The following is a 23893-nucleotide window of genomic DNA, read 5'->3' as shown; positions in this document are numbered from 1 at the left end:
TTTCGAATATCACTTAACAGTAAGTAATTCAATATTTTCCTTTAGGTGTGGTCACAAAAATATTACAGTTGGATTTGGGAAAATCACAATTTGCAATAAATAACTACATCTTTTTATTTAAAACAGTCTATTAGCTCATTTATTTTTACTTTTTTAAACACTTATAACTGAACACGAGTTTTAAAATAAGGCACTTAGGCTACTAAAATTCACCTTATCCTAGGATAGGTTGGGTGTTTCTTTTTTAAATGATATGTCATTGTCAAGTACTTATATATAAAATATGTAGAAATTTTGACAAAATATATTTAAGATTCTTTCAGTGTTGTGTAAATAACAGCACCATTTTCCGATACTTTAAATCTTAGAATAATGACATTTGAAACATTTCCATTTGTTACATCTAATTGTTGAACTTAAAACTTTGACCTCCAAAAATTGTTATTCCAACTCAAATTGGTGTCCATTTGATTTTCATTCCTAGAACCAGTTTTAAGGAAATTATATAATTTTTCCTCTTATTAAGACAAAATATTGTCATACTTCAGTTAAAATAATATGAATATTAAATCAATATCAAGTTCATATATATGAGGACTTGAAAAGAATCCATCAGCATTTTAAATGTAAATCTAATATAATTAGATTTTCAGAAGAAACTAGAGAAAAACATTACTACACTTCTTTTTAAACTTCAGTCCAATTTATAATAATAACACCATGTGTACCTCAAAATTTTGAATATGTGGTGGTAAACTACCACTAGTTAATTTTTTAAAGAATGTCCTTAACATATCTACTTAAACTACTATAGATTTTTAAGGATATTAATATTAAAAATGATTAATCTACTATGCCTTCCTAATCAGAAAGCCCAAATCGTTGTTTAAATTGACAATTAAGATATAGATAAAACATGATGCTCTTTTAAAAAAGTTTTTGTTTATTTATTTTTAGAGAGAGAGGAAAGGAGGGAGAAAGAAAGGAAGGAAGAGAAACATCATCCGGTGGTTGCCTCTCACACACCCCCACTGAGGACCCAGCCCACAACCCAGGCATGTGCCCTGACTGGGAATCAAACCAGTAACCCTTTGGTTTATAGGCCCACGCACAATCCACTGAGCTACACCAGCTGGGGCATTTTAGGGTTTATTTTATTCTCACTTAAGACAGAAGGGAAGGGAGAGAGCAGCATCAATTGGTTGCCTCCCCTATGCACCCTATCTGGGACTAAATTGACTACCAACGCATGTGGTTGACCAGGAATTGAACCTGCAACCTTTCTGTTATGGGAATATGTTGTAAACAATTGAGCTAGTCTGGCCAGGGTTCATGATGCTATTTTATTTTTTAAAAACAAGCATATAATATCAATAGTTCAGTGTAATCATTACTTTATTACAAAAGGTATAGCAATATTAGATACACCAATATTCTTTTACTCTCAAAATGAAGGGACTTCAGAATTTGGAACTTTTCTAAACATCAGTAGATTTAAACAATACTGTCAATACTTGGATGTACAAAGTACTTTTAATGTATTATAAATTTTCTTGACATACATTTCATTACTATTAAGAAAACATAGAATAAATGCTAACCACAATCCACTAGCATTCAAATATTTTAAACATAATACTATTGGATTAAATATACTTTATTTTCCACAGTGAAAAGCTTTATTTACTTTTAAAACATACCTAATTTAACTAGAAATTATATATTTATTATTCATTAATATTGAAAACTACAATATTTATAATTTCAACCACAAACCATGTTATACAATTTCATCCTCTTTTTTATCAAAAATGCTCAATTTGAAGCTATTCTCAATATTAGAAAAATGTCATTTACAATAGATAACACTTAATCAAAACAAAGCAATACTTAACCATGGACTTCATGATCATTGCAATGATCATGAAAATAAAAGACCATACAATACTATCTTCAAGAAAAAAAACAAGTGAGAGCATTAATGCCTTGAAAAAAGTATTATCAGACAGAGCTATTTAAAAAGCAGTGTTTGTACAGTATTGAAGTTAAGCTGGTATAAACCCAAATTAGAGTGCTATAACTTTAAGATATTAAATGCAATCCCCATGTTAACTACAAAGAAAAGAGCTATAGAATCTGAGTAGACTTATAACCATTAAGGAGATTGAATCAGGAGTTTTTTTTTTAATTCTATTGCTTTTTAAAAATATTTTATTTATTTATCTTCAGAGGGGAAGGGAAAGAGAGAAACATCAATGTATGGTTGCCTCTCATGAGTCGCCTGCTGGGAACTGGCCGACAACCCAGCATGTGCCCTGACTGGGAATCAAACCTCGATCGTGTGGTTCTCAGGCCCGCGCTCAATCCACTGAGCTACACCAGCCAGGGCTGAATTAGGATTTTTTTTTAATCTGACAAAAAGAAGTCCTTGACCCAGTGCCTTCACTAGTGACTTCTACCAAACATTTAAAGAAGAAAATAATACCAATCTATCTCAAATTCTTTCAAAAATTAAAAAGGAGGGAACACTTCTAACTTGTCCTATGAGGTCAGCATTACCCTGATACCAAAGCCAAACAAAGACACTACAATAAAATAAAGCTACAGATCAATATTCCTTATGAAGAGTGATGCTAAAATCCCCACAAAATATTTAATAACAGGGTTCAGCAGCAGGTTAAAAGGATTATACACCATAAGCAAGTGGGATTTACTCCTGCCATGCAAGGATGTCTCAATGTAAGGCAATAAATAAATACAGTACACCACACTAATAGAATGAACAGAAATTCACATGATTGTATTAATAGATGCACAAAAAGCATTTCACAAAATTCATCATTCTTTCACAAAAAAGGGCGCTCAGAATCCTAGGAATGGAAGTAAACTACCTGAACTTAATAAAATGCAATGCATGAAAAACAGAATGAACATCGTCCTCAGCAGTGAGAGAATGAGAGCTTTTCCTCCCTCGGGAACAAGGAAAGAATGCCTGCTTTTTACCTCTTCTATCCAATGTAACGGAAGTTCTCCTGGGGTCATTAGGCAAGAAAAATGGATAAAGGCATCCAAATTGGTTAAAAACAAGTAAAATTATCTCTGTTCACAGATGATATGATCTTTTATGTAGAAAGCCCTAGTGATTACACACATACAAAAAACTTTAAATAAACAAATTCAACAAAGTANTGAGTCGCCTGCTGGGAACTGGCCGACAACCCAGCATGTGCCCTGACTGGGAATCGAACCTCGATCGTGTGGTTCTCAGGCCCGCGCTCAATCCACTGAGCTACACCAGCCAGGGCTGAATTAGGATTTTTTTTTAATCTGACAAAAAGAAGTCCTTGACCCAGTGCCTTCACTAGTGACTTCTACCAAACATTTAAAGAAGAAAATAATACCAATCTATCTCAAATTCTTTCAAAAATTAAAAAGGAGGGAACACTTCTAACTTGTCCTATGAGGTCAGCATTACCCTGATACCAAAGCCAAACAAAGACACTACAATAAAATAAAGCTACAGATCAATATTCCTTATGAAGAGTGATGCTAAAATCCCCACAAAATATTTAATAACAGGGTTCAGCAGCAGGTTAAAAGGATTATACACCATAAGCAAGTGGGATTTACTCCTGCCATGCAAGGATGTCTCAATGAAAGGCAATAAATAAATACAGTACACCACACTAAAAGAATGAACAGAAATTCACATGATTGTATTAATAGATGCACAAAAAGCATTTCACAAAATTCATCATTCTTTCACATAAAAGGGCGCTCAGAATCCTAGGAATGGAAGTAAACTACCTGAACTTAATAAAATGCAATGCATGAAAAACCCAGAATGAACATCGTCCTCAGCAGTGAGAGAATGAGAGCTTTTCCTCCCTCGGGAACAAGGAAAGAATGCCTGCTTTTTACCTCTTCTATCCAACGTAACGGAAGTTCTCCCGGGGTCATTAGGCAAGAAAAATGGATAAAGGCATCCAAATTGGTTAAAAACAAGTAAAATTATCTCTGTTCACAGATGATATGGTCTTTTATGTAGAAAGCCCTAGTGATTACACACATACAAAAAAACTTTAAATAAACAAATTCAACAAAGTATCAGGAAACAAAGTTAATACATACAAAAATCAGTTGTATTACTATACACTAAGAATGAACAATCTGAAAGAAAATTAAAGCAATTCCACTGAGAATATCATAAAATACTCAGAAATTACCTCAGGTGAAGATCTGTATGATGAAAAATACAAAATTATTTCAGAAAGAAATTAAAGAACACACAAATAAATGGAAAGATGTCTCATGTTCATGGGTTGGAAGTCTGATTATTGTTATAATGTCAATAACACCCAAATTGATCTACAGATTTAATGTAATCCTTATCAAATTCCCAATAATTTTTTGCATAGATAGAAAAACCCTCCCTAAAATCCTTATGAAAATCTCAAGAGACCCCCAACTAGTCAAAACAATCCTGAAAAAGAACAAAGCTAGTGGACTCAGGTTCGTAATTTGAAAGCTTACTACAAAGCTACAGTAATCACAACTGTGGTGCTGGCATAAACACAAACATATAGCCCTGACCAGGTGGCTCTGTTGGTTGGAGTGTCATCTCATATACCAAAAGGTTGTGGGTTCCATCCCCAGTCAGGGTGCATATGGGTATGGGAGGCAACCAATCAATGTTTTTCTCTCATATCTTTCTCTCTCTCTCTCTCTCTCTCATCTCTCTCACCTTTCTTCCTCTCTCCCCACCCACCTCCCTCTCTCCCCACCCATTTTCCTCTCTCTTTAAAGTCAACAAACATATCTTTGTCCTGGCTAGTGTAGCTCAGTGGGTTGAGCCTGGTCCTGCAAACCAAATGGTAGCCAGTTCCATTCCCAGTCAAGGCACTAGCGTGAGTTGTGGGCTGCCTATTGGGAGTACAGGAGAGAAAGCCAGTCGATGTTTCTCTCCCTCTCTTTCTTATTCCCTTCCCCTCTCTCTAAAAATAAATAAATAAAATTTAAAAAATAAACAAAGCCTTGATGAGGATTTTTTAAAAGACATATAGACCAATGGAATCAAATAGAAGGTCCAGAAATAAATCTTTACATATATAGTCAGATAAGACCACTCAATGGGAGGAAAGACAGTCTTCAACAAATGGTGCTGGGAAAACAGAATATCTGCATGCAAAAGAATGAAGTCCTACCTACCCTTATTAGTGCCACATACAAAAACTAACTCAAAAGGAATTCATGACCCAAATGTAAGACCTAAAATTGTAAAAAAAAATGGAAGAACACATAGGACAAAAATTTCATGATGTGTTTTTGGATATAATACCAAAGACATGGGCAACAAAAGAAAAAAATAGACAAATCAGACTTCATAAAAATTAAATTTTTCCCATGAAAAGACAGTATCAAGGACTTCTGGTATCCAACTCCAAGAGTAAGGAGCTTGGAAATAAGCAGCTCCATCCCAACAATAACTATAAAGCTGAACAGACTGAAGAATCAGGAACTCCTCTTGGATGTGTAAGAGAGGGGAGGGCACAGGGAAAAGCGCTGCTCCCAATATTTGGGATGCAGATAGGGAAATAAGGAAGTAACAGGTTACCAGTGCAGAGATTCAAGAGCAGAAGCCGCTGTGGAGTCAGTGCAACTGTACAGTACAATGTGAACTGTAATTTACAAGTTGCTGGAGGCTAAGTGTGGATAAGTCTGAGAGTTGAAAACTCCATGTGGAAGCAGTCATAGGCTTTTGAGATTTACCTCCAGGATCTTGACCAGATTCCCACAGTAAGTAACAGAAAAATCTCCCCATGCTTCCACAGTAGGAGGGGGAAAGAAACCATTTTGAAATATCAAGAGAGCTCCATTTTTATTAACAAGGCCTTCACTTAGGGTAAACTAATTAATGAGAAACTAACCTGTTAGGTTATTATCAGAGCCTAAGAGACCTGAAGGAAGAAAATGCCAGACTCCAGTATGCTCTGGTCTCCCATGAGGGAGATGGAAAATACCCAACTCCAGGGCATTTTAGCCATCCTGTCCTACCTACCTAGTGGGGAAGAAAAACTGAGAAACACTTGTGAAATTTGCAGTCCAGAAGCACAGGCTTACTAAAAAACTGAGACTTGATCATAGGACTATAGAATGTTTTCCCTCTTCCCACACTTCTCCAAAAACGATGGAGAAATTGAGACATGCCAAGATAAACTAAAGTAAGAGAATTTGTTACCACTAGACCTGCCCTACAATGAATGCTAAAGGAGAGTACCTTCAAATCAAAATCAAAGAATGCTATCCCTGACTGGTGTGGCTCAGGGGGTTGGATGTCGTCCACAAAAGCAAAAGACCACCAGTTCCGTTCCCAGTCAGGGCACATACCTGGGTTGTGGGCCAGGTCCCCAGTTGGGGGCATGTGAAAGGCAACCAATGGATGTTTCTCTCACACATCAATGTTTCTCTCCCTCTCTTCCCTTATATATAAAAGTAAAGTCTTTTAAAAAATCAAGGGATGCTAAACAATAACTTAAATTTAAATGAAGATATAAAGATCTCCAGGGAAAGTTAATAGATGAGCATATATAAAAGTCAATATTTTTGTGATTTTGATTGTAACTCTACTTTTTGTTTTCTACATAATTTAAAAGACAAATACATAAATATAATCTAAATATATTTTATGGGTACACAATGCATAAGATATAATATGTGAGATCAAAACATAAAGAGCCCTGGCTGGTGTAACTCAGTAAATTGAGCACTGGCTTGAGAACTGGAAGGTTGCTGGTTTGATTTCCAGTCAGGGTACATGACTGAATTATGGGCCAGGTCCCCAGTTAGGGGCACGAAAGAGGCAACTGACCAGTGTTTCTCTCACACGTTAATGTTTCTCTCCCTCTCTTCCTGTCTCTCTAAAAATAAATAAATAAAACTTTAAAAATAAAGGAAGGGAATAGGAAGGTGCATAGGAGTAAAGTTCTTGTATATAATTGAAGTTAACTTGGCTTTGATTCAAATGGGACTGTTACATCTTTAGGATGTTGTATGTCCCCATGTAATCACAAAGATGTTTATAGAAAAACAGAGAAGGAAATCAGATGGGAATCAATACATATAACTTCAAAAAATCAGCTAAATACAAAAGAAGCTAGCAATAGAGTATATAAGGGACACAAACAAGCTATAAGACATACATAAAACAACAAAATGACAGAAGTAAAGACTTCCTTATCAGTATAATATTATTCTAAATATAAATGGATTAATTCTCCATTTAAAAGGCAGAGATAGGCAGAATGGATTTTATTTTTTTATATTAATGTTTCCATATTTTAAAAATTTTTTAAAGACTTTATTTATTTATTTATCTTTTAGAGGGGAAGGAGAGGGAGAGAAACATCAATGTATGGTTGCCTTTCGTGCATCCCCTGCTGGGAGTTGGCCTGCAGGGAACCGGCCTGCAACCCAGGCATGTGCCCTGACTGGGAATCGAACCACGATCCTCTGGTTCATAGGCCCACACTCAATCTACTGAGCTACACCATCCAGGGCCTTGGATTTTATTTTTTTAATATTTATTTTTTGGTAACAGTATGGTTTATTGAGCTGTGCCTTAATACAGGCACTGGGGCTTGCCCATGTGCTCTTGATGTACAAAGCCAGGACATCCTGCCATTTCTTTTTTGAGTAGTGACACCAAGAAATCAACAACTAAGTGGATGTTGCACTCAAGCTCATCATCTGTCATCACATGGCCATCAGCCATTGCCAGACACAGCACCTTCTTCATCTGAAACTTGATTGTGGATTTGACTTCATCAACTTTGGCCACCATATTCTCATCCTGGGTCAACAAGGAAAGGAACTTGCCAGTCTTATTCAGGCCTGGGCCCAGGATTCCTGGGATCTGCTTGATCAGAGACTCTGAAGCCAAAAAGGCTTCATACTTCTTGGCCAGCTTCTTGACCAGTTTCTTATTCTTATTGAGTTTCTTCAGTACCTCGATGTTCATGTGGGGGATTTCCATGGCCTTGGCCTCATCACAGTGCTGCTGGTCCCCCAGAACACACACAGAGAACTTGGGGCAGGGAGTGGACTTAAGCCTGATGGTGCCCAAGAAGCGCTTGTCCTTCTCGGGGGTTATAGTTCTTCAAGGTGATCTGCAACTCCACCTTCTCCAAAAACTTCCAACACTTGGGCTGGTTCCCTTGTAGGAGTTCCCACACCACCCCCTAGAGGGTGTTTCTGGAGAATTTGCTGCTCATGACTCCTTACACTGCAAAAACACAAAAAGAACCAGAATGGATTTTAAAATGACCTGATTCTATGCTGTCTATAGGAGACAAACTTTAGATTCAAAGCTATCAATAGGATGAAAGTAAAGGATTGGGAAAAATATATCACGCAAACAGAAAGCACACAAAAGCTGAAATGGCCATACTTATATCAGACAAAATAGACTTTAAAACAAAAGTGTTACCAGAGCTAAAGAGTGATACTTTATACTTTATAAAAGGATCACTTTATCTTGAAATTATAAAAATTATAAACATATATACACCTAACAAAATAGCCCTGAAATACATGAAGCAAAGGTGGGCAGAATTAAGAGGAGAAATAATTCAACAATGAACAGAAACTTCGATACTCCACTATCAATAGTATATAAAACAGCCCTGGCTGATGTAGCCCAGTGGACTGTGCCCTGACCTGTGAACCAAAGGGTCACAGTTTGATTCCTGGTCAGGGCACATGCCTTGGTTGTGGGCCAGGTCCCCAGCTGGGGGCATACTAGAGGCAACCACACATTGATGTTTCTCTTCTTCTTTTTCTCCCTCCCTTCTTCCCTCTAAACATAAATAAATAAAATCTTTTTAAAAATAGTGTATAAAACAACTATGCAGAAGATCAACAAGGAAATAGAAGACTTAAACAACAGTCTACACAAACTAACAGACTTCTACAGAGTACTCTATCCACCAGTAGCAGAATATACAGTCTTCTCCAGTACTCTTGATATGCATTCTCCAGGTTATAGACATTGCTAGGCCATAAGGAAAATCTCAAAAAGTTTAAAAGGATTAAACTCATAAAAGAAGGAAATCCAAAAAAGGGTTAAAGAAGAAATAAAAAACACTATAGTTTGGTATAAATTAAAGTATAGAACAACATAGCAAAACTTTTATGATACAAGTGCTCACATGAAAATGTATAGCTGTAAATGGCTATATTCAAAAACAGAGAATGATCAAATCAATAAACCAAACTTTCACATTAAGATACTAAAGGATTCCTAGCTGGTGTGACTCAGTGGATTGAGTTTTAGTCTGTGAAGCAAAAGGTTGCCAGTTTGATTCCCAGTCAGGGCACAGGTTGCCTGGGTTGGGGGCCAGATCCCCATTTGGGGGGGGTGTGAGAGGTAACTGATCAATGTATCTCTCTCACATTCATGTTTCTCTCCCCACTCTTTCTCCTTCCTTTCCTTTCTCTCTAAAAGTAAATAAACAAAAAAATTTTTTAAAGACACTAAAGAAAAAAGGAAAGAAAAGCAAACTAAACCCAAAGTAATCAGCAGAAATAATAAGAATTAGAGTGGATATTGATAAATTAGACTACAGAATAAAGTAAATATAAAACTAAATGTTAATTCTTTGAAAAGATAAATAAGGTTGGCAAACCTCTAGCTGGAATGGCAAAGAATAAAAGAGAGATGAATCAGCCCTGGCTGGTGTAGCTCAGTGGATTAAGCACAGGCCTGCGAACCACATGATCGCGGTTCGATTCCCGGTTGGGGCATGTACCTGGGTTGTGGGCCAGTTCCTGGTGGGGGACTCATGAGAGGCAACTATGCATTGATGTTTCTCTCCTTCTCTCCTTCCCTTCCCCTCTAAAGATAAATAAATAAACCTTTTTAAAAAAATTTTAAAAAGAGAGAGAAGAATCAAATAGCTAAAATAAGAGATAAAAGGGGAAACATTAGTCATATGAATTTTCTATCTTATAAAAATAAAAAGAATGATAAGATTATCTTCTGAATGACTGCAGGCTGACAAATTACATAATCTAGATGAAATTTTTTAATTCCTGGAAAACACAAACTACCAAATGTTTCAAGAAGAAATGTAAGTAGGTAAACATGGCTCACATCCTCACACAACCACAGCAAAAATTACAATTAGACTACAAGACAAATATCTTCCAGAATTATCAGAAAATTGAGCTGTATGGAGGTCTGACAACCAAGGTATTAAAAAAGCTACATTCATCCAGATGGGTAGCAGGGACAGAGATGCAGAGAAGTGAAGAGATGCTGAGAGGCACAGAGATGAGGAAGGGCAGTCCCAAACCCACCGGTGGTAGATAAAAATTGGGAGGGATATATCAGGAGCAATGGATCCCAGCCCTACACCATGCCACCCAGTCCAGGGTTTCAGTGCTAGGAAGATAAGTCCCCATAACTTCTGGCTGTAAAAACCAGTGGAAGTTGGGGGAATGGAAGAAACTGTAGACCTCTCAGGAATCTCCTCTTAAAAGGCCTGCAATGGACTTAGGAGTTACACAGGCTTGCTCCCTCTTGCCTTCAGCACCAGGGCAACAGTTGGAAGGGCACCAGTGGCATACAGGGAGAAATAAATATGACCAGCATCAGAGTGAGTGCTAGGAGACAGCTTACTCTTGGGCAAAACTCCAGAGGCCAGGCACCAGCACTGTCTACTCTCTGAGTCCTCCCTCACATAGAGCCATAGAGCAACAACACGAGTAGCCCTGCCCTGGCAATTCCCCAAGACTCCCATCCAAATTACCTGTGCACTTTTCTACAATAGGTCACACTATAAGATAGAGAGTTAAAGCAGCTCTACTTAATACATAAAAACAAACAAAGGGAGGCTGCCAAATTGAAGAGACAAAGAAATATGGCCCAAATGAAAGAAAAGAACAAAACTCCAGAAAAAGAATGAAATGCAGATAAGCAATCTATCAGATGCAGATTTCAAAACACTGGTTATCCCTGGCTGGTGTGGCTCACTGAGTGTCAGCCTACAAACTGAAAGGTCTCTGGTTTGATTCTCAGGGCACACGCCTGAGTTGCAGGCAGATTCCTAGCTGGGGCATGTGGGAGGCAACCAGTTGATGTTTCTCTCACACATCAATGTTTCTCTCCCTCCTTCCCCCTCTCTAAAAATAAAAAATAAAAAAACACTAGTTATAAGGATGCTCAAGGAACTCATTGAGTACTTCAACAACATAAAAAAGACTCAGGCAGAGGTTACCCTAAGTGAGATGATGAAAATTTTTTGGGAACCAACAGTGGAGGGGATGAAGCCAAGAATCAGATCAATGATTTGGAACATAAGGAAGAAAAAAACAATCAGAATGGCAAAAAGAAAAAAAGAATCCAAAAATACAAGGATATGCTAAGGAGACTCTGGGACATCTTTAAACATACTGACATTTGAATTATAGGGGTGCCAGAAGGAGAAGAGAAAAAGCAAAAAATTGAAAACTTTATGAAAAACTAATGAAAGAAAACTTCCTAAATTTAGCAAATGGAATAGATATATAAGTCCAGAAAGCACAGCATCCCAAACAGGATGGAACCAAAGAGGACTACACCAAGACACATCATAATCAAAATGCCAGTGGTTAAAGATAAAGAGAGAATCTTAAAAGCAGCAAGAAAAAAACAGATCATTACCTACAAAGGAGTTCTCCTAAGACTTTTGGCTGATTTCTCAAAAGAAACTTTGCAGGCAAGAAGGGACTGGCAAGAAGTATTCAAACTGATGTAAAGCTAGGACCTACAACCTAAATTATTCTATCCAGCAAAGCTATCATTTAGAATGGAAGGGCAGATAAAGTGCTTCCCAAACAATGTAAAGCTAATGGAATTTATCATCACCAAGTCATTATTATATGAAATGTTAAAGAGGTTTATTTAATAAAAAGATAAAAACTATTAACATTAAGATGGCAATAAATTCACAACTATTAACAATTGAATCTTAAAAACAAACTAAGCAAACAGGCAAAACAGAAACAGAATCACAGATATGGAAATGATGCAGAGAGTTATCAGTTGGGAGGGGGAAGGGTGAGAATGGGGGAAAAGGTTCAGGAATTAAGAAGTACAAATTGGGACTTCCTGCCAAGGTGGAGGCATAGGTGAAAATACTGTACCTCCTCACACAACCAAATTTAAGGACAACAAAGATTTAGAAACAAAAACGCAAACAAAACAGACAGAAAATTGAACTGTACAGAAGTCTGACAACAATGAACCATCCATCCAGACCAGTAAGAGGGGCCAAGTCAGCGTGCGGTGGAGAAGGATCCTGGCAGGAAAAGGCAGTGGTTATTGGACTGGGCAGGCACAGGATGAAAACCCAGTAAGGCTCGCAAGGTAGCTGGCTGACCCCAGACACACATTCGCGTGCAGATAAACCAGGCAGGTTTAAAAACGGTCAGTGAGACAGACTGCACAACCCAGGGCCCCAGCGATGGGAAATAAAGCCTAAAAGCACCGACTGGAAAAACTTTCAGAGTTTGAGGTGCTGGGAGAGGCTCCCAGCCTCACAGGAGAGTTTGCTTGGGAGACCCACAGGATCCTGGAATGTACGCAAGCCCACATACCCAGCACCAGAAGGGCCCAATTTGCTGGTAGGAAGTGGCAGAGAGGACAGAAATCAGAGAGAGAGTGGAACAAATGCCATTTCTCCTTCTCTGACCCGCCCCCAGTCACGACCCAGCGACTGGGTAGACCTGCCCTGGTGAACACATAAGCCTCCGCTCCTCATATGTAACACTTGCAAACAGACCAAAACATTATGGCTCAAGCAGAACAGCTCAAAGTCCCAGAGCCAATACTTCTAAGCAACAAAGATGCAGCCAACCTATCAGATGCACAGTTCAAAACACTGGTGATCAGTATGCTCATAGAACTGGTTGATTTTAGTCACAAATTAGATGAAAAAATGAAGGCTACACTAAGTGAAATGAAGCAAAATGCACAGGAAACTAATAGTGATAGGAAGAAAACTGGGACTAAAATCAATGGAGTGGACCAGAAGGAAGAAAGAAACAACCAAACAGAAAAGAATGAAGAAACAACAATTCAAAAAATGAGGGGAGGCTTAGGAACCTCCAGAACATCTTTAAACATTCCAACATCCGAATTATAGGGGTACCAGAAGGGGAAAAGAAACAGCAACGAGTGGAAAACGTATTTGAACAAATAATAAAGGAGAACTTCCCCAATCTGGCAAAGGAAATAGACTTCCAGGAAATCCAGGAAGCTCAGAGAGTTCCAAAGAAGGTAGACCCAAGGAGTAACACACCAAGGCACATCATAATTACATTAGCCAAGATTAAAATGAGGGAGAGAATTCTAGAAGCAGCAAGAGATAAAGGGACAATCACTTACAAAGGAGTGCCCATCAGACTGCCAGCGGATTTTTTAAAAGAGACCTTATAGGCAAGAAGGGTCTGGAAAGAAGTACTCCAAGTAATGAAATCCAAAGACCTACATCCAAGATTGCTTTATCCAGCAAAGCTCTCACTTAGAATGGAAGGGCAGATAAAGAGGTTTCTCAGATAAGGCCAAGTTCAAGGAGTTCATCATCACCAAGCCCTTATTATATGAAATGTTAAAGGGACTTATATAAGAAAAAGAAGATGAAAAATATGAACAGTGAAAGGACAGCAAACTCACAGTTATTAACAACCACACCTAAAACAAAAGCAAACTAAGAGGACGGCTAGATCGGGAGCAGAAACATAGAAATGGAGATCACATGGAGGGTTAGCAACAGGGGAGTGGGAGGAGGAGAAGGGGGAAGATGGTACAGAGAATAAACAGCATAGACCACTGAAATTTTAAAAAGGTCATGAATCATGGCTAGTGGTGTATTATCCTGATAATACAAGGTTCTTTCATCATCTGAAAATCAATTATTATAATATTCCATATCAATAAAAGAAAAAAATACATGATCATCTTGGTAGACATTTTTCTCTTTTTGTTTTGGGTTATGGTGTGAGTTTTAAAAAGGGCAAAGCAGAAACAAGTATAAAGAACACATGGACAATAACGAGGGGGGTATAAATGGGAGGGAAGTGGGGAGGGCTGGGAGGTGGGCTGGGATGGGGGTAAAAGGCAGAAAACTGTACTTGAACAAAAATTAAAATTTTTAAAAAGGCAAAGGATGCCTTTTTTGGCTGGGTGACTCAGTTGGTTGGAACATTGACTCGTGCATCAAAGGTTTCAGGTTCCATTCCCAGTCAGGGCACATACCTAGGCTTCAGGTTCAATCCCCAGTGCATACGGGAGGCAATCAATTGATATCTCTCTCCTACACTGATATTTCTTTCTCTCTCCCTCTCTTTCTCTCTTTTTCTCTCTGTCCCCAGCCCCCACCTCTCTTCCTCTCTTTCTAAAATCAGTAAGCATATCCTTGGGTGAGGATTTTTTTTTAAAAAAGGCGAAGGAGCAGTAAAGGTAAGGAATCAATGAGAATTGAACAAGGTCCTGGATGTGAAGGAAGGTTAAGAAAAGAATAAAAGAGCCCTGGCTGGTGTGGCTCAGTGGATTGAGAACCAGCCTGCAAACTGAAAGGTCGCAAGTAGGATTCCCAGTCGGGGCACATGCCTGGGTTGTGGGCCAGGTCCCTAGTTGTGAGAGGGCATGCGAGAGGCAACCAATCGATTTATCTCTCACACACTGGTGTTTCTCTCTCCCTCCTCTCCTCTCTAAAGTTAATGAATAAATTCTTTAAAAAAAGAATAAAAGAGATAGGGAAAATAATGTAATGGGTTTTTTATGGATCTAAAAATGAGGTAGTTCTAAGTGTCTCATATTTTTAATTTGCTTTACCTAAGGAATTATTTGGCAAGGCAGTTTTAAGTCCAATTTCAAGTTGGAATACTCCTACCAATTAAAGAAAGCATGCCTTTGGGAAGTAGAAATATTATTTCCTTTCTGTTCTAAGGTGTATCAAAATATACAAAATGAGTTGGGATAGGAGTGAAGTGATCAAGCCAAAAAGAGAAAGAACTCATGGACAAGAACAACAGTATGGTGATTGCAGGGGGTAGGGTTGGGGAGGGGGTGGGTTGAGGTGAAAGAGGGTATAAGGGGATAAATAGTAATGGGAAAATACAATAAAATATTTTAAAAAGACAAAACATACAATCTAGTCCACATCAAATTGTTCTCCAGAGTAACCACTGTGATTCCAAATTGTACCTGGTAAAATTATGCCAAAGATATATGAGCTTAAATTAGTATGCAGAATTTCTACATTCTCCATTTTGTTCTAGAATAAATATTCTTATATTTTAAAAACAAAAGCATAAAAAGTGGTCTTAGTTAATTAAATTATCAGTTAATTAAGTTATATTATAAATTCTCTTTTTCTGAGAAAGATATAAATATTTCTTAAGGGCTTTTTTACATTCCTTAAATTTATTTTTACCAGAATTAATTATATAATAAAAATTAAGACCTCTAGCATGAATAAAGGTCTTGCCATATATCTTGCACTTAGAGAATTTCTCCCCTGTATGAATTCTCTGAGGTAACTTGATAGCTACTGCTTAAGGTCTCTCCACATATTCTATATGGTTTTCATTAATATGATTTCTTTTACATTTTAGGATGTCTTCCCCGACTAATGACTTTCTTACATTCACCACATCCATTATAATTCACACCAATATAAATTCATCAACATATATTTAAGTTTGAATTGTATCTAAAAGCCTTCACACATTCTTTGCATTCAAAGAGCTCCTTACCTAATGAGTACTCTATTTTCAAGTAACTTGTTGATATATAGTAATCATTTCCCCACTTTGATTACATTAGTAGAGGTTTTTACCAATATTAATTGATGTGATATTGTGTTAGTTGTCCACACAGTAAAGGCTTTAATTAATTTGTTATATTAATAAAACTTCTCAGCAGTATGAATTCTCTAGTATATAGTAAGTCCAAATATCTTCCTACATTGCCCTAGCTGGTGTGGCTCAGTGGATTGAGTGCTGGTCTGTGAGTCAAAAGTCACTGATTCAATCCCCAGTCAGGGCACATGCCTAGGTTGTGGGCCAGGTCCCTGGTTGGGGGCATGCAAGAGGCAACTGTTGTTTCTCTCACACTTCATGTTTCTTTCCCTCTCTTTCTCCCTCACTTCTTTTCTCTCTAAAAATAAGTTCACAAATGTAAAATCTTAAAAAAGCTAAAACAAAATAAACAACAAAAAACAAACAAAACTAAAAAGATAACTTCCCACATTTATTATACTAGTCAGGTATCTCACCAGTAAAAATTCTCTGATATTAATTTGTCCACATACAATAAAGCTTTCTACATTCTTTACATTAATAATTGTTATCATCAGTATGAATTCTCTGGCTTGAAGAAAGAACTCAGTTAGGTCTAAAGACATTCCCACATTCTTTATATTTCAGTGATTACTCATCTGTATGAATTCTCTTATTTTTATTAACCTGTCCACACACAATAAAGGCTTTCCTTCATTCTTTACATACATAAGATTTACCACCAGTATGAATTCTCCAGTGTGAAGAAAGCACCCATTTAGGTCTAAAGACATTTTCACATTCTTTACATTTTTATGGTTTCTCACCTGTATGAATTCTCTAATGTGAAGAAATTGTCCACATACAATTAAGGCTTTATTACATTTCTAATATCCATAAACACATCACCAGTATGAATTCTCTATTTGTAATAAGAACGAAATTTATTCTAAACATTCTTCTACATTTCTTACATTCATAAGGTTTTTCATCAGTATAAATTTTCCTTTTTATTGAATTTACTGGAGTGACATTGGTTAGTAAAATTATACAAGTTTCAGGTATACCATTCTACAATGCATCATCCATATATTATGTTGTATACTTACCACCCCAATTCAAGTTTCCTTCCATCTCATCAATATAAATTCTTTATGTTAACTAATTTGTCCACACGCAATAAAGGCTTTCCTACATTACTAATATTCAGTTTATCACAAATATAAATTCTCTGGTGTGAAGAACTCAATTAGTTTTAAAAACATTCCTACATTTCTTATGTTAACCGGATTTTTCCCAAGTATGAATTTTGTGGTGTTCACTAAATTATCTACACAAATAATAGCTTTCTCGCATTCTTTTTTTTTTTAGATTTTATTCATTTATCCTTAGAGGAGAAGGGAAGGAGGGAGAGAAACATCAATGTATGGTTGCCTCTCATGTGCCCCCTGCTGGGAACTGGCCTGCAACCCAGGCATGTGCCCCGACTGAGAATCAAACCGCGATCCTTTAGTTCATAGGCCCACACTCAATCCACTGAGCTACACTAGCCAAGGCTCACATTCTTAACATTCATAAAATTTCTCACCAGTATGAATTCTCTTTGGTGTCATCAGGAGTGAATTAAATTTAAGCACTTTTTTACATTCTTTATATTCCTTGTATTTTTTACTAGTATGAGTTCTCTGAAGTTGAATAAATCAATATTCATTACTGAAGGTCATGCCACATTTTTTATAATTACACAATTTTTAAAAAATATTTTATTTATTTATTTTTAGAGGGGAAGGGAAGGAGAAAGAGGGGGAGAGAAGAATCAATGTTTGGTTGCCTTTTGTGTGTCCCGTACTGGGGACCTTCCTGCAACCCAGGCATATGCCCTGACTGGGAATCGAACCAGTGACCCTTTGCTTCACAGGCCCGTGCTCAATCCACTGAGCTACACCAGCCAGGGCTGATTACATCATTTCTAATTAAAGCAAATTTTCTCTTAATATTGAAAAGGATTGTATTTATGATATTGCTTTCAGAGTTTCTGTCTATTATACATTGTTTTATAAAATGACAGAATTCTATTTTTGTAGGTAATAATTTGGGTTAAAAACTTTGTTGAGACACCTTTCAAACATGCTCTCACACTTTCAGTCATTTCAAAAAATAGAGGCCTTGAAATCAAGTGTAGTATTTCTTAATCTGGTTCTTTAATTCCAATATCACATATTCAGTTTCCACCCTCTGTAATTCTGAGTCCAAAGACTATTGTGGTAATAGAAGAGACTGCTATATCTCTAATAGCATTCTCAGAGGAAATAGTTTTACCAGTAAGTTAGTTTTGTGCAGCTTACTATTTACAACTTTCTAATAATCTTGTAACCATAATATTCCCCATATGAATATCCTCCCAGTTAAAAATACCTACAATTGGCCCTGGCCAGGTGGCTTTGTTGGTTGGAGTATCATCCCATGCACTGAAAGACTGCAGGTTCGATTCCCAGCCAGGGCACATATCTAGGTTGTGGGTTCAATCCTTGGTTGGGTCACATACAGAAAACAATTAATGATGTTTCTCTCTCATATCAATATTTCTTCCTCCCTCTCTCTCTCTTTCTCCCTCTCTTCCCCCCTCTCTAAAAATACATACATACATACATACATACAATATTTTTTTCAAAAATAAAAGAAAATGGCCCTGGCTATGGCTCAGTGGATTGAGCACTGGCCTGCAAACTAAAAAGTCACAGGTTCCATTTCCTGTCAGGGCACATGCCTGAGTTGTGGGCCAGGTCCCCAGTAGGGGGGATGTGAGAGGCATCTATATATTGATGATCTCCTGTCTTTCTCCATCCCTTCTCTTTTCTCTAAAAATATTTTTTTTAATTTAAGAAAATACCCTAAAATTATTTTGAAAAGTCATACTGTTAACTTTTTGCTTCATTTCCATGCTTTGGTTATTTTCTTAATCCTTTTATGTGACTATACATAATTCTGAAATATTATTCTTCATTGTTAAAAGGCTGTCTTACCCAGGTTTTGTTTAGTGATGGTTTGACTAGAGTTATAGATTAAATGAAGGGTATTCACTATCCACATAAGTCTTGGTATGGTAAATAAATCCAGAGTCATATAGCACTGAGGCAGTACTAGCTCCATAGAATTAACAACTGTCAAGACATCATGTAAGGAATGTAAATTGCATATGCAATACTCATTATCTTCCACATATGTTGTCTTGTTTGCTCGTCTGTTCCAACGTTAGAAAACCAAAATCAAGCCCTGACCCATGTGGCTTAGTTGGTTGGGTGTCATCCCCATGAAGCTGAACGTTATTGATTTGATTTCCTGTCACGGCACACACCTGGGTTGCAGGATCCATCCCGGTCAGGGTTCACTGAAGAGGAAAATGATCGATGTTTCTCTCTTTTACCCTCTTTCCATCTCTCTAAAAATAAGTAAATAAAGTCTTTTAAAAAAAGAAAACCAAGATACCCATCTCAATCAGGTTCTGTCTTCAGCACCAGTGGATGTGAGTAATATCTTCTTTTTTTCTAGGTTTCCTAATATTTTCTATGATTCCTTGGCTGCCAATAAGTAATGTTCCTTATTCTTTTTAAAGCTAAGATTCATAAGCCCCCCAAAATAGATACCAGACCAGATACTTAAGGAGCATCTTAGGCATTGGTTCCACATATGAAATACAACTCATGCTTCTTGATGATGGAATTGTCATACCTAATAAAATGAAATCTGTTCCCAAATATTACACTTGTGGTCTTGGTTGCATGAATGATGTGTCAAACTACTGGACAATTTTTATTTGTCCAACTTTTGAAATTATACATTTTTTTCTAAAAGACAGATTCTGATAAAATATAAGAAAATTCTCATTCCATGGAAATGGAGTAATTACACTCCACCCTATATAGTTACATTCTCCCAGTGAATAAAATTATACATGCTAGATAGAATGTAGCAGACAGGTTTGCAAAAGAGACAAAAATTTGAAGTTCCACTAAACCAGCACCATTTTCCTCCTCTGACACTGCCCAATCTGAACTCAAAGGCAGCCTGAAATGCAGAAGTGCACACCAGCTGAAGACAAGAGTTCCAATAGAATCTTTCTCTTTCTGGTCTTGGAACCAGAAAGAAGAGTAGTAGATCTCAGAGGTGGTAGTAAGGGTTCTCTTTTTTTCTTTTTTCCTGCCAAATCTCCAGATACCAAGGAGGTGCCTAAAACTCTGAGGAAGGGAAATCCTTCTCTCTGACCAGAGGATCTGTGAACCCAAAAACATTGAACAAACCCCTGTTGCTTTTCCCTCCCACTTTTTTGAATAGTATACTGGGCTGTTTTTAACTGAATTTATTGGGGTGACATTGGTTAATAAAATTATATCAGTTTCAGGTAAACTATTCTACAATACATCATCTGTATATTGTATTCTGTGTCTACCACTCCTTCCATCACCATTTATCCCCCTTCCCCTTCTTCTATCTCCCCACTTCCCTCTGGCAGTTACCATACTCTTGTCTATGTCCACAAGACTTTCTTTTTTCCTTTGCTTAATCCCCTCACCCTTCTCACTCACCCCCAACCCTCCCCTCTGACAACTGTGAGTCTTTTCTCTGTATTCATGAGTCTGTCTCCACTGTGTTTGTTAGTTTATCTTGTTCATTAGATTCCACATATAAGTGAAATCATGAGGTACTATTTTTATCTGACTGGCTTATTTCATTTAGCATAATACTCTAGGTCCACCTATGTTGTTGCAAAAGGTATCTTTCTGTCACCCATCTTCTCAGTCCTTAATGCAGACACCATCATGGGCAGAAAATGGAAACTGAAGCCCCAGCCTTCAGACTGAAGGACCAGAAAGAGACCCCAGAGTGTCATTGAGAACAAGGGATATCAGAAGAGTGATCCTATAAAGTTGTGTATGTGCTTATGGGCTTACCTCCAAGATGTGGACCTCACTCTGAGGTCTGAGCTTCCTGGATTTCCTGGAAGTCTATTGCCTTTGCCAGACTGGGGAAGTTCTCCTTTATTATTTGTTCAAATACATTTTCCACTCGTGGCTGTTTCTTTCCCCCTTCTGGTACCCCTATAATCCGGATGTTGGAACGTTTAAAGATGTCCTGGAGGTTTCTAAGCCTCTCCTCATTTTTTTGAATTCTCATTTCTTCATTCCTTTCTGGTTGGATATTTTGTTCTTCCTTCTGGTCCTTCCATTGATTTGAGCCCCAGTTTCCTTTCCATCACTATTGGTTTCCTGTGCATCTCCCTTCATTTCAATTAGTTTAGCCTTCATATGTTCCTCTAATTTGTGACTATAATCTACCAGTTCTCTGAGCATCCTGATAAATAGTGTCTTGAATTGTGCTTCTGAGAGGCTGGCAATTTCTCAGTCTGGGACTTTGAGTTCTTCTTGCACCATCTTTTGGGCTGTTCGTGCCTGTTCCATAGCAGGATCAGAGCCCTAAAGTGTTCTCTAGAACATGGCAACTAAGTCGCTGGGTTGTGACGTTGTATGTGGGGGCGGGGTCAAAGAGGGACTATGGCGTCCTGTCTGCAGCCTGCCGCCTCGGCCCTCACCGGTGCCACAGTTGCTGCCATCACCGGGCCCACGAGTTTTGTCCCACTGCACGCGAGTGTGCCACCGCCGTCAGCCCTCGCCCCCTGGGGCCTGCGTGGTCCGTCTCACTGTATGCGAATGTTCGACCGCGGTCAGTCTGCCCCGCACCCCAACTGGTTCCGGGTGCCAAGATTGCTTTATCCAACAAAGCTCTCACTTAGAATGGAAGGGCGATAAAGAGGTTTCTCAGATAAGGCCAAGTTCAAGGAGTTCATCATCACCAAGCTCTTATTATATGAAATGTTAAAGGGACTTATCTAAGAAAAAGAAGACAAAAAATATGAACAGTGAAAGGACAGCAAACTCACAGTTATTAACAACCACACCTAAAACAAAAGCAAACTAAGAGGACAGCTAGATCAGGAGCAGAACCATAGAGATGGAGATCACATGGAGGGTTAGCAACAGGGGAGTGGGAGGAGGAGAAGGGGGGAGAAGGTACAGAGAATAAATAGCATAGACAGTGGGTAAAATATAAACAGGGTGGAGGGCAGGAATACTATGGGGAATACAGAATCTAAAGAACTTGTGACACATGGACATGAATGAAAGGGGGGGAATGGTGGGGCAGGGGTGTGAAGGGGGGAACAAGACAATTGTAATGGCATAATCAATAAAATATATTTTTTTTAAAAAACATTATTATACATATTTGTACATATGTGCCAGTATGATTTTAGGATGAATGCTTAGGGGTGGAATTACTGGATAGCAAGTTTGTAGATTTGAATTTTTTGACAGATATGCGAAAACACCCTCCAAATAAACTTGTAATCAATCTATTTAAATTTTCACCAGATGGGGAAAATGAGATATTATTTATGAGTTCCTAATTACTAGTGAAGCTGAGAGTCCTTCATACATTCACTGGGCAATTGTAATTTCCCCATGAATTTGGTGCCCAGTCAACAATAATTTATTGCACATGCCCTGTTTGCCAAACATTCTTTTCGACCCTGGGTATATAGGAATGAACAAAACAGACATAAATCCACACTAGCTTTTTAAAAACTTATTTATTAGTTTGTTTGTTTGTTTTAGAGAGAACAGAAGGGAGGGAGAAAGTAAGGGAGAGAAACATCAATATGAGAGAGAAACATCAATGGGCTGCCTCTCATACATGCCCTGACTGGGACTGAACCTGCAACCAAGGCATGTGCCCTGACCAGGAATTGAACTGGTGACCTTGTGCTTTGTGGGATGATGCCCAACCAACTGAGCTACACAGGTCAGCTTTTCCTGATTGTTTTTGCTTGCATTTTTAAAAAGATTTTATTTATTTATCTTTAGAGGGAAAGGGAAGGAGAGAGGGAGAGAAACATTAATGTATGGTTGCCTCTTGTGTATTCCCTGCTGGGAACTGGCCTGCAACCCAGGCATGTGCCCTGACTGACTGAGAACCCAACCACAATCTGTGGGGGTGACTTTTCCCTCAAGTCCCCTCCTCTGCCACGGATGAAAGTAAACACTACCAAGACATGATCTGCTTGGGGAGAAGAGGTGGCCGATCCCTCAAAAGGGAAGGGCCTCGAGCCCCTTCCTCCAGGGGCTTTTATTGGGTTGTAATACACAGGAATACAAGGCGGCAAGGATCAAACAGTAGATAACATTTCAAAGAAATCTGAGGGCTTAGTCTGAGTCAAAGTCTGTCAGAAAGGGAGTTTTGCAGAAACTTTAGGGTTTCCTGCTCGGACCCTTAACATATGAATGAAAGCACTCTTAACAGAGCAGTTTTCACAGGATTTTGAGAAATGTTTTTTTCTTTCATAAAAATATTTTTTATTGATTATGCCATTACAGTTGCCCTACTCCCCCCCTTCATTCCCCTCCACCCTGCACACCCCTCCCCCACCATCCCCCCTTTTGTTTATGTCCATGTCACAAGTTATTTAGATTCTGTTTTTCCCATACTATTCTTGGCCTCCCCCTTGTCTATTTTCTACCTACCATCTATGCTCCTTATTCTCTGTAGCTTCTCCCCCCTTCTCCTCCTCCTACTCCCCTGTTTCTAACCCTCCATGTGTTCTTCATTTCTGTGCTTCCGCTCCTGATCTAGCTGTCCTCTTGGTTTGCTTTTGTTTTAGGTGTGGTTGTTAATAACTGTGAGTTTGCTGTCCTTTCACTGTTCATATTTTTCATCTTCTTTTTCTTATATAAGTCCCTTTAACGTTTCATATAATAAGGGCTTGGTGATGATGAACTCCTTGAATTTGATCTTATCTGAGGAGCACTTTATCTGTCCTTCCATTCTAAATAAAAGCTTTGTTGGATAAAGCAATCTTGGCTGTAGGTCTTTGGATTTCATGACTTGGAATACTTCTTTCCAGCCCCTTCTTGCCTGTAAGGTCTCTTTTGAGAAATCCGCTGACAGTCTGATGGGTACTCCTTTGTAGGTGACTGTCCCCTTATCTCTTGCTGCTTCTAGGATTCTCTCCTTCATTTTA

The 23893-nt window shown here is 38.1% G+C and overlaps 1 pseudogene; it reads right to left on the bottom strand.

The window, feature by feature from the left end:
* Positions 1-7571: 7571 nt before the first annotated feature.
* Positions 7572-8270, bottom strand: LOC118998802 (60S ribosomal protein L10a-like; annotated as a pseudogene).
* Positions 8271-23893: the final 15623 nt, after the last annotated feature.

This window comes from Sturnira hondurensis, unplaced genomic scaffold, assembly GCF_014824575.4.
Source record: "Sturnira hondurensis isolate 20B ecotype Veracruz unplaced genomic scaffold, ASM1482457v3 Scaffold0001120, whole genome shotgun sequence".
Lineage (NCBI taxonomy): Eukaryota > Metazoa > Chordata > Mammalia > Chiroptera > Phyllostomidae > Sturnira > Sturnira hondurensis.
Note: the sequence above shows the minus strand (reverse complement) of the source record. Positions and strands in the feature narration are given on the sequence as shown.